At 38.0% G+C, this 13163-nt stretch overlaps 1 protein-coding gene across 14 annotated transcripts in view; it reads right to left on the bottom strand.

The window, feature by feature from the left end:
• Positions 1-13163, bottom strand: part of ZMYM4 (zinc finger MYM-type containing 4) — a 273687-nt gene that overhangs the window by 69788 nt on the left and 190736 nt on the right. The window lies entirely within an intron of this gene.

Here is a 13163-nt window from a genome sequence, read left to right on the forward strand (position 1 = left end):
GACACAAAAGACATTAGCACTGCAATGTTTATAGAAGCATTATTTACGATTGCCGAGAGATGGAAATAGCCCAAATGTCCAGCAATAGATGAGTGGCTAAAAAGCTGAGGTATACATACACAATGGAGTACTATGCATCTATAAGACAGAATAAAGTCATGAAGCATGTAACAATATAGGTGAGCGTTGAGGACATTATACTGAGTGAAATTAGCCAGAAACAAAAGGACAAATACTGTATGGTCTCACTAATATGCACTAACATAAATGAGTGAAATTTGAAAACTAAAGTTAACACAGGTTATCAGTAGATAGAAATTGGGTGGAGATAGGACAACTGGTGCTGAAGGAACACACTGCGCAACAGAACTGACTAAAAAACTCAGAAATGGACAGCACAATACTACCTGATTGTAGCACGATAATGTAAGTACACTGAATGAAGCGGAATGTGAGTATGACTGAGTGAGATGGGCTGGGGTATGCATGAAAACAGAAGAAAAGACAGAGGGTAAAGACTGAGACACTATAATTCAGGAATGCTTAGAGGGAACAATGATGGTCATTAAATGTACAAATAAAAAAACATTTTTGCATGAGGGAAAACGAATGTCAACATTACATGGTGCTGAGAACAGATAGTATAAAGGAAAAAGTACAATCAATACAAGCCAGGGGGCATAGTGTAAGTAACATTGTAATATGTTTCCACTGAATGTAACAAAGGCATATGCCAAAACTAAATGTTAACAAGTGGCCAGTATGGGTGAGGGGTATGGATTCTTTGTAGAGGAAACGTCTTCATATAGATCGGGAGGTAGGGGGAAAGGAGTGGCATGTCTAAACACTCAGGTTGGATTGTGTGAAGTGTGAATAAACCTGTTTAACAATGAACAAATGCTAGAGAAAATGTGGAGAAAGAGATGTATCTATTCACTGTAGGTAGGGAAACAGACATGCAGCAACCTGGAAGGCAGTGTGGTGATTCCATAGGAGATGACAGGTGGGGTTGCCATACGATCCTGAAACCCCCTTGCTCGGTATATACCTGGAGGAACTGTGTGTAGGGACATGAATAGACATTTGCATATTGGTGTTTATGGTTTATGGCGGCAGTGTTCAAGATCCACAATGGATGGAGGTGGTTTAATGGTATAACGACTGAGGAATGGAAGGAAACTATGGGGTACACATACAGTGCACTACTGAGCAGGCACAAGAAGGAATGAAGTTGTGAGGCATACAATAAGGTGAATGAACTTTAAGAGCTGTATGGTGAATGAACTGCCAGTAACAAAAAGACAAATATTATCATGCCTTAATCATATGGGCTAACTATAAGTCAAGAACATGGTTATCAGGTTGGGCCTATTATATAGGGTCTTAGATGGTAAACTCTGACAGCAGTCACATATATTCAGGAGGTGTAACTGTTATTTCTAAATTCTGAGAAACAGTTGTTTGTTCATAACCTGGTCATTCCCAGAAACTTCGGATATTTATGTGACACCCAAGACTCAGAATTAGAGCTCTGACACTCTGTAAGTCAGCAGTATTCCATGCAGGAAGTGTTTAAAAAGTCAAAAAAGTAATCAGAATTTGAACAGAGATATGAATGAAGGTGATTTGGTTAGGACTAAGGTAAATCAGAATAAAGGGTAAAGGATCATATCATCCATATTTTAAAACCTCAACTTCTGTGTGACACCAAAGGAAGAGATGTTTCTTTGGTTCAAAATTTGTATTTTGTACAGTGAATTTCATAATTTAACTTGTATGGTCAGTTTAGATGAACACCATACATAACATAGAATCACGACCAGGGCCTGAGATTTTATTGGTTTGTCCAGATAAGCGTGATGCCCCAATATATTCCAGACTAATTTGGGCAGTGAATAAAAAAGTATTTGCAAAGTCACCTTGGGGGACTAGGGAGAAAGGAGGAAATATTCAACTTCCCCACTTGGGGCATTTCTGATATTCTTGCAAGCAGTGGGGACAACCAAGTCCACAGGCTGAGCTTTCAATCTTGGGATACTCCCCTATGAAACTTATTCCTGCAAAGAATAGGCTAAGCCCAACTATGCAAGGGAAATTATTACCTTACCCGCCACCCCAATGTGGCACGACATCCACAGGTGAAAGGCTCCCTGGCGGCATGGGACATGACTGCCAGGAATGAGTCTGGCCCTGGCACCATGGGATCAACAATGTCATCCTGACCAAAACGGGGAAAAGAAGTGTAACAAATAAGGTATCAGTGGCTGGGAGAGTTCAAATAGAGTTGAGAGGCTACTCTGGAGGTCACTCTTATACAAGCATCAGTTAGACACTGCTACCTATCATAACTTGCAACCCCCAACCAAAACCATTCCAGACAATCCTAAAGAACACCTAGGGCAATATATAAGATTCTACAAAGGTTCCATGACCTAGGGTAACTTTCCAGAAACCTACAACCTCCAGATGGGTCCCTGGACCAGATACTTCCTGAAACCTAGAGGGCCCAGCCTCTCCAGAACATAAGCTAGTTCCATCTCCCTACCCCATATTACTGACAGCCCCTTCCAACATGAAAAAGTTAGAATAGGCATAGCCCAAATACCCCTAAAGGATGGGACAGATAGAACAAAGGTGATGGTACAGTTATACAGAGAAGTTAGGGTTTAACAAACTAATATGATTGCTGAATCATTATATTGATATTTCTTTTAGTCTACAGTATCTTAGAGAAGCTAGAAGTAAAAACCTAAAATGGTGGAACTGTAACCCATACCAAACTCTGAAATCTGTTCTACAAATAACTGTTGCGCTGTGCTTTGAAATTCATTGTTTTTTTGTATATATGTTATTTTTCACACAAAAAAGTCAACTGTGATGATTAAAAAAATATATTCCATCTAGCCTCCAATGCTCTGGAGTAGCTAGAAGGAAAAATCTGAGATGATGATATGGTAGTCCATGACAAATTCTGAGATCTATCCTATAACTACTTGTTAAAAAGAGTGCTTTGAAAACTACTGCTTTTTTCTTTCTTTGCTTTGTATATATGTTATACAATAAAAAAATTTTTTAAAAAATTAGGCCTAAGACAGCCCCAGAAAACCTCTTCTGTTGCTCAGATGTAGGCTCTATATCTCTCTAAGCCAAATTGGCAGGTGAACTCACTTCCCTTCCTCTCCTTCCTCATGACCCGCAGGGGTGTAAATCTCACTGGCAACAAGGGATTGAGAGAGCCTTCCTGAATAAAAGGGGAAGAGAGAAATGAGAGGAAATAAAGTTTCAATGGCTGAGATATTTCAAACAGAGTTGAGAGGTTATTCTGGAGGTTACTATTATACATTATATGTTTATCCCCTTTTAGTTTATGGTGAATTGGAGTGGCTGGACAGAAGAACCTGAAATTGTTGAGCTATATTCCGGTAGCCTTGATTCTTTTAAAAAAAAAATTTTTTTTTGTATGCTGTATGGCGGGGTCACATTTCATTATTTCGCCATGTGAGTAGCCCATTATTGCAGCACCATTTGTTGAATTTTTTTTAATTAAAAAAAAATTACAAGAAAGAAACGCATACATTCTCAACATTTGCTCATTCCGTTCTACATATATAATCAGTAATTCATAATATCATCACATAGTTGCATATTCATCATCATGATCAGTTCTTGGAACATTTGCATCTATTCAGAAAAAGAAATAAGAAGACAACAGAAAAATGAAATGAAAACAGAAAAAAAAGTAAAAAAATTATACATACCATACCCCTTAACCCTCCCTTTCATTGATCACTAGCATTTCAAACTAAATTTATTTTAACATTTGTTCCTCCTATTATTTATTTTTATTCCATATGTTCTCCTCGTCTGTTGACGAAGTAGATAAAAGGAGCATCAGACACAAGGTTTTCACAATCACACAGTCACACTGTGAAAGCTATACCATTTTGCAATCATCATCAAGAAACATAGCCACTGGAACACAGCTCTACAGTTTCAGGCAGTTCTCTCCAGCCTCTCCATTACATCTTGGATAACATACTTAATGCATAAGAATAACCTCCAGGATAACCTCTCGACTCTGTTTGGATTCTCTCAGCCATTGACACTTTGTCTCATTTCACTCTTCCCCCTTTTGGTTGAGAAGGTTTTTTCAATCCCTTGATGCTTGGTCTCAGTTCATTCTAGAGTTTTTCTCAATCTCTGGATGCTCGGTCTCAGCTCATTCTAGGATTTCTGTCCCATGTTGTCAGGAAGGTCACACCCCTGGGAGGCATGTCCCATGCAGACAGGGGGATGGTGGTGAGTTTGCTTGTTGTGTTGGCTGGAGAGAGAGGCCACATCTGAGTAACAAAAAAAGTTCTCTTGGGGGTGACTCTTAGGCCTAATTTTAAGTAGGCTTGACCTATCCTTTGCGGGGTTAAGTTTCATATGAACAAACCCCAAGACTGGGGGCTCAGCCTATAGCCTTGGTTGTCTACACTGCTTGTGAGAATATCAAGAATTCAACTTGGGAAGGTTGAATTTTCCCCCGTTCTCACCATTCCCAGAGGGGGACTTTGCAAATACTTTTCGACTCACTGATCAAATCACTCTTGGATTCATTGGGGCATTACTCTGGACAAACCAACAAAATCTCACATCCTATCCAAGGTTCCATGCACTTATGTTGTTCAACCAACTATCTACATAAGATATATTAACAGATGCACTAGTCAAAATATAAATTTTGCCAGTAGCCTTGATTCTTGAAGACAATTATATAATGATATAACTTATACACTGTGACTGTATGATTGTGAAAACCTTGTGTCTGATGCTCCTTATATCTAGGGTGTGGACAGATGAGTAAAAAAAATAAAAGGTGGGGGGCCAGAAAGGGGGGAAAACTGGATAGACTGACTGGTGGTAAATGAGAGAAAGGGTTAAAGGGTCTGGTATGTATGAATTTTTTTTTTCTTTTTTTTTTCTGGAGTGATGCAAATGTTCTAAAAAATGATCATGGTGATGAATACACAACTATGTGATGATATTGGCAGCCACTGATTGTATACTGTGTATGGACTGTACGTCTGTGAAGATTTGTCAATAAAAAATTCAAAAAAAGAAGGTATCAGATGCAGCAAAGGCAGTGATGAGAGGGAAATTTATTGCCCTAAGTACCCATACTAAAAAAGAAGAGCAAAAATGTAGGACCTGACTGTTCCCCTAGAGGAACTACAAAAATAACAGCAAACTAATGCAAAAAGTAAGCAGAAAAAGAGAAATAAAAGAAGATTAAAGCAGAAATAAATGAACTGGAGAATAAGAAATATAGCAGAAAGGATTAACAAAACCAAAAGCTTTGGGTCTTGGCGAAAATCGATAAAATCCATAGAACTTCCAGAAATGTGCAGCCTCTACATGGGTCCAAAAACCAAGTAAGTTCTAAAATGCAGACTGGCCACACCCTCTCGAGAACATCAACTAGTTCCATTTCCTATACCATATTACTGACAGCTCCTTCCAACATGAAAAAATTAGAATGGACATGGCACAAATACACCTAAAAAGTGGTGAAAAGATCAAAGGTGATGGTGGAGTTATACAGTGAAGGTGTAGTTTAACAAATAAGTATGACTGCTGAATTATTATATTGATATTCCTTTTAGTTTACAGTATCTCAAAGTAGCCAAAAGTAAAAACTTAAAATTGTAGAAATGCAACCCATACCAAAGTGTGAAATCTGTTCTATAACTAAATGTTGTGCTGTGCTTGAAATGTATTGCTTTTTTTTGCATATATGATATTTTCCACAAAAAAGAAAAATAAAGTCGACTCTGATGATTTAAAAAAAAAAAATCCACAGACCCCTAGCTAGGCTGACAAAGAAAAAAGAGAGAGACACAATAAAGAAAATCACAAATGAGAGGGGGTCATTGCCATGGATCCTGAAGAAATAAAAAAATCATAAGAAGATATTATGAACAATTATACACCAACACTCAAGACAACTCAAATAAAATGGAGAAATTCCTAGAAACATACCACCTACACTAACTTGAGACCAATTACAAGTAACGAGATTCAATCAGTCATTAAAAATCTTCCTATAAAGAAAAGCCCGAGGCCACAGCATATGCAATGGGAGACAATATTTGGAAACCACATTTCAGATAAGGGTTTAGTATCTAGAATATATAAAGAGATTCTTCAACTCAACAACAAAAGACAAACAACCCAATTAAAAAATGGACAAAAAAAAAAAAAAGGGACAAAAGAACATGAACAGACACTTCCAGAAGAGGAAATACAAATGGCTAAAATTCACATGAAAAGATGCTCAACTTCACTAGCTATTAGGGAAATGCAAACCAAAACCACAATGAGATATCATCTCACACCCACCAGACTGGCCATTAACAATAAAACAGAAAACGATAAGTGCTGGAGAGGATGTGGAAAAAGAGGCACACTATTGGTGGGAATGTAAAATGGTACAACCACTGTGGGAAAACAGTTTGGTGGTTCCTCAGGAAGCTAAGTAAAAAATTGCCATATGATCCAGCAATCCCATTACTAGGTATCTATTCAGAGATATGAGGGCAAGGACACAAACAGACATTTGCACACCTATGTTAATAGCAGCATTATTTACAATTGCCAAGAGATGGAAACAGCCCTTATGCTGGTTTGAAATGATGTATGTACCCCAGAAAAACCATGTTTTAATCCTAATCCCATTTTGTAAAGGCAGCCGCTTCTTCTAATCCCTATTCAGCACCGTATGTTTGAAACTGTAATTAAGATCATCTCCCTGGAGATGAGATTTAATCAAGAGTGGTTCTTAAACTGGACTAGCTGGAGGCGTGTCTCCATCCATTTGGGTGGGCCTTGATAAGTTTCTGGAGTCCTATAAAAGAGGAAACATTTTGGAGAATGAAAGCAATTCGGAGAGAGCAGAGAATGCTGTAGCACCACGAAGCAGAGTCCACCAGCCAGTGACTTTTGGAGATGAAGAAGGAAAATGCCTCCTGGGGAGCTTCATGAAACAGGAAGCCAAGAGAGAAAGCAGCGGATACCGCGGTGTTCGCCATGTGTCCTTTCAGCTGAGAGAGAAACCCTGTGTTCACCATGTGCCTTCTCACTGGAGAGAGAAGAGACCCTGAATTTCATCAGCCTTCTTGAACCAAGGTACCTTTCCCTGGAGGCTTAGATTGGACATTTCTATAGACTTGCTTTAACTGGGACATTTTCTCGGCTGTGGAACTGTAAACTTGCAACTTATTAAATTCCCCCTTTTAAAAGTCATTCAATTTCTGGTATATTGAATTCCGGTAGCTAGCAAACTAGAAGAGCCCAAATGTCCACCAATGGATGAGTGGCTAAACAAGCTGTGGTATATACATACTATGGAATATACACAGCTGTAAGATAGAATAAAGTCATGAAGCACGTAACAACATGGATGGATCTTGAAGACATTATGCTGAGTGAAATTAGCCAGAAACAAAAGGACAAATACTATACAGTCTCACTGACACAAACTAACATTAATGAGCGAACCTGGAAAATTATACTTAAGAACACAAGTTAACAGGAGATAGAAATAGGGTGGGCCACAGTGGCTGAGCAGACAGAGTTCTTGCCTGCCATGCCGGAGGCGCAGTGCCTGCCTATGCCAAAAAAAAAAGGAGATAGAAACAGAGTAAAGACCGGATAATTGGTGCTGAAGGGATACAGATTGTGCAACAGGACTGAATATAAAAATTCAGAAATGGATAGCACAATACTACCCGATTGTAGCACAATGATGTAAGTACACTGAATGAAGATGACTGTAAGAATGATAAGAGGGAGGAGGGTTGGGGGCATGTATGAAACCAGAAGGAAAGATAGACGATAAAGACTGAGATGGTTTAATTTAGGAATGCCTAGAGTGTACAATGATGGTGAATAAATGTACAAATCAAAAAATATTTTTGCATGAAGAACAAAGGAATGTCAGTATTGTGGGGTGTTGAAAATAGATGGTTAACCTCATTTTAAAACTTCAACTGCTGTGTGAGACTAAAGGGAGAAATGTTTATTTGGTACAGAATTCATATTTTGATTAGTGCATTTCCTAATTTAACTTGTATGGGCAGTTTAATTGAATGTCTTAAGTATATGGAACCTTGAATAGGTATGAGATTTTGTTGGTTTGTCCAGGTTAATGTGATGTCTCAGTAAAACCCAGGGTGATTTGAACAGTGAATAAAGAAGTATCTGCAAAGTCTCTTTGGGGGAATGCTGAGAAAGGGGGAAAAATTCAACTTTCCCATTTGGAGAATTCCTGTTATTCTCGCAACCAGTTGGGACAATGACATCAATAGGCCAAGCCCTCGATTTTGGGGTTTGCCCCTAAGAAACTTATCCCTACAAAGGATAGGCTAAGCCTACTTCAAATTAGGCCCAAGAGTCACCCCTAGAGAACCTCTTTTGTTGCTCAGATGTGGCCTCTCTCTCTCTCACAGCGTATATGGCAAGCGAACTCACTGCCTCCCCCCTCTACATGGGACATGACTCCCAGGGGTGTAAACCCCTCTGGCAACGTGGGACAGAAATCCTAGGATGAGCTGGGACTCGGCATCGATGGATTGAGAAAACCTTCTTGACCAAAAGGGGGAAGAGAGAAATGAGACAAAATAAAGTGTGAGTGGCTGAGAGATTTCAGAGTCTAGAGGTTATCCTACTACATATGTAGATATTCTCTTTTTAATTTATGGTATATTAGAGTTGCTAGAAGGAAGTACCTGAAACTGTAGAGCTGAGTTCCAATAGCCACGTTACTTGAAGATGATTGTATAATGATATAGCTTTTACAATGTGGCTGTGTGATTGTGAAAACCTTTTGTCTGATGCTCCTTTTATCTAGGGTATGGACAGATGAGTGAAAAGTAAACAAGTAATAGGGGAAACAAAGATTAAAATAAATTAAGTAGATTGAAATATTAGAGGTCAATGAGATGGAGGGGTAAGGGGTATGGTATGCATGAGTTTTTTCTTTTTCTTTATTTTGCTGGAGAGATGTAAATGTTAAAAAAAATGACCATGGTAATGAATACACAACTATGTGATGATATTGTGAGCCACTGAGTGTACACCATGTATACAGAATGTCTGCATGTCAAGAATATGTTTGTTTGTGAAGGTTTACAACAAAAATATTAAAAAAAAAAAAAAGAAAAGAAAAGCCTAGGGCCATACAGATTCATGGGGGAATCTGATCAAACATCCTAAAAAGAACTACTATCAATACTGCTTAAATTCTTGCAAAAAACTGAGGAAAAAAGAAAGCTACCTAACATTTTATTAAGCTAACATCACTCTAATAGAAAAACAGGGTTATAATACTATAAGAAATGAAAACTACAGGTCAATCTTCCTAATGAATATATATGCAAAAATTCTCAACAAAACACTAGCAAATCGAATCCAACTACACATTAAAAGAATTATAAATTATGATCTAGTGGGGTTATATCAGGCATGCAAGGGTGGCTCAACACAAGTAATACAGCATGTGGTACTTAGGTTCAGGTGTCAACTTGGCCAGGTGAAGGTGCCTAGTTCTACTGCTGTGGATGTGAGTCAATGGCATGTGAAGCTCATCGGTGGCTGATTACATCTGCAGTCGGCTAGGAGGTTGCCTGCTGCAATGAATGATGTTTGATTTAATAGGCTGGATGCTTAAATGAGACAGCTCAATGTAGCACAGCCCAAGCAGCTCAGCATATCTCATCTCAGCACTTGCAGCTCAGCCCAGGCCTTTGGAGATGCAGAAAGGAATCATCCCAGGGGTGAGATTTAGCTTTTACAATGTGGCTGTGTGATTGTGAAAACCTTTTGTCTGATGCTCCTTTTATCTAGGGTATGGACAGATGAGTGAAAAGTAAACAAATAACAGGGGAACAAAGATTAAAATAAATTGAGTAGATTGAAATATTAGAGGCCAATGAGAGGGAAGGGTAAGGGCCTGGAGAGAAGGCCAGCAGAGATCTCCCTGTGCCTTTCCATGTAAGAAAGAACCTCAATTGAAAGTTAGCTGCCTTTCCTCTGAAGAACTATAACTAAATAAATCCCCTTTTATGAAAAGCCAATCCACCTCTGGTGTGTTGCATTCTGGCAGTTAGCAAACTAGAACACTGCACATTAACAAACTGAAAGGGAAAAAAATCATATGATCATCTCAAATTATGCTGTAAAAAGCACTCAACAAAATTCAGAATCCTCTTCTGATAAAAGCACTTCAAAAGGTAGGAATCAAAGGAAACTTTCTCAATATGATAAAGGGATATATAAAAACCCATAGCCACCACTGTACTCAACAGTGAGAAACTGAAAGCCTTGCCCCTAAGATTGGGAGGAAGACAATGATGTCACTATTATTCAACATTGTACTAGAAGTTCTAGCTACAGCAATCAGGCAGGAAAAAAAAAAAGGCATTCAAATTGGAAAGGAAGAAATAAATTTTTAATTATTTGTGGATGACATGATAATATACTTGGAAAATTCTGAGAAATCTACAACAAAGCCTCTTGAGCTAATAAACTCAGTGAAGTGGTGGGATATAAGATTAATCTGCAAAAATCAGTAATGTTTCTATATACAAGCAATAACGTTATTGAGCAGACAATTAAGGAAAAAAATCCATTCAAAATAGCAACTAAAAGAATCTGGTATCTAGGAATAAACATTACCAGTGACACAAAGGACCTGTACATTGAAAGCTACATAATACTGCTAAGAGAAATCAAAGAAGATCTAAATAAGTGGAAAGATATCCCCTTCTTATGGCTAGTAAGGTTATATGTAGTTAAGATATCAGTTCTACCCAAATTGATTTACAGATTCAAAACAATACCAATGAAATACCAACAATCTACTTTGAAGACTCTGAAAAGCTGGTTATCAAATTCATTTGGAAGGGAAGAAGACCTCAAATAGCTAAAACTATTCCAAATAAAAGAACAAAGTGGGAGAAGTTACATTTCCTGATTTTAAAGCATATTATAAAGCTACAGTGGTCAAAACAGTTTGGTACTAGTTAGAGTATTGACCAATGGAATATAAGAGAGAGTGCAGAGACAGACCACCAAATCTATGGCCAACTGGTCTTCAAAACAGCCCCCAAATCCACTGTACTCGGACAAAATACACTTTTCAATAAACAGTCATGGGAAAACTGGATATCAGCAGCCAAATGAATTAAAGAGGACCCTTATCTTACACTCTATACTAAAAGTAATTCAAAGTGGATCAAAGACCTAGATATATAGGCCAGTACATAGAATTCCTAGGAGAAAATATAAAGAAACATCTTCAAGACCTAGAAATAGGAGGTAACTTTGTAAGCTACTCCCAAAGCACAAGCACAATGGAAAAAACAGATACATGGCAACCTGCCAAAAGCAAACGTTTCTGTGCCTCAAAGGACCTTGTCAAAAAGGTGAAGAGGTAGCCAACTCAACTGGAGAAAATATTTGGAAATCGTACAAGCATAAAGGTTTGATATCCTATATACATGAAGAAATCATACAATTCAACAACAAAAAACAAACAACCCAATTATAAAATGGGCTAAGGATATGAACAGACATTTCTCCAAAGAGTACATACAGATTGCTAAAAAGCACATGAAGAGATGCTCATCTTCACCCACTCCAAGACGAATACTAATCAGATTGTCAAATGCTGAAGAGAAGCAGAAAGCCTTGAAAGGAGAAAGAGAAAAGCAATTCGGCACATACAAAGGAAGCCACATAAGACTAAATTCTGGCAGTGGTCAATACATTTAAGATTCTGAAAGAGAAAAATTGCCAGCCAAGAACTCTATATAAAGCAAAGTAAACCTTCAATAGTTAGGGAGACATTAAAATGCTCACAAACAAATGCTGAGACAATTTGTTAACAAGAGACCTACCCTGCAAGAAATACTAAGGGGAGTTCAGTTGACTTAAAAAAAAAAAAAGAAAGAAAGAAACAAAAGAAAGAGGTCATGAAGAGCACACATACTGAAGGGTATTAATAAGGGCAACTTAACGGATAAAAAGAGGAAAAAAATAGATCTGACAAATAAAAAACAAAGGATAGAATTATAGATTAGAGAACTGCCTTTAAAAAGTTATTACTTTGAATATTAACAGGCTAACATCCCCAATTAAAAGATACAGATTAGGGGGAAAATTCTCCCCAAGTGGCGAATTCTTGATATTCTCACTAGCAGTGGGGACAACTAAAGCATTAGGCTGAGCCCCCAATCTTGGGATTTGTACATATGAAACTTAACCCCACAAAGGATAAGTCAAGCCTACTTAAAATTAGGCCTAAGAGTCACCCCCAAGAGAACCTATTTTGTTGCTCAGATGTGGCGTCTCTTTCCAGCCAACACAACAAGCAAACTCACCACCCTCCCCCTGTCTATGTGGGACATGACTCCCAGGGGTGTGGACCTTCCTGGCAATATGGGACAGAAATCAACATACAGGTAGGTAAACAAAATGTAGTATAAACATACAATGGACTACTACACAGTAGCAAGATGAAATGAAGTCCTAAAGCACATAACCACATGAATGAACCTTGAGAACATAATGCTGAGTGAAATAAACCAGACACAAAAGGATAGATACTATGTGATTTCACTATTACGACCTTGGTAAAGGTAAACTCAGGCTTACAATGCAGAATACAGAGGATCTAGAAATACAGAGAAGCTGCTGATGGATGAATGGTTAGCTAATGATGCTGAACTTAAATATAAGGGAAAGGACAAAACAAAAGGCAGTTCATTAATGAGTTTATAAGTAAAAGCGCAATACTGAAAGTGAACATGATTGAAAGGGGTTTTACAGAGCATGTATCTCACTGATTAACACTACAAATACAAACAAACTGTTTCATGAACTCCTTCAAAAGTATCAATCTGTACAAAGAATCAATAATACAGGGGTATGAGGGAAAATGACTATTGCATGCAATCACCTATATTTAACAGGAAGACATTAACAGTATCACAGCAATACAAGGGGTAAATAATTAGAGGGGGAGACAAATGTTAAGGGGAGGTTTGTATTTTCTATTTGGTGAGGATGTATTTATCTGTTATTTTTCTCTGTGGGGCAATGAAATCTGTCTAAAATTG

The sequence above is a fragment of the Tamandua tetradactyla genome, chromosome 2, assembly GCF_023851605.1.
Source record: "Tamandua tetradactyla isolate mTamTet1 chromosome 2, mTamTet1.pri, whole genome shotgun sequence".
Classification (NCBI taxonomy): Eukaryota; Metazoa; Chordata; class Mammalia; order Pilosa; family Myrmecophagidae; genus Tamandua; species Tamandua tetradactyla.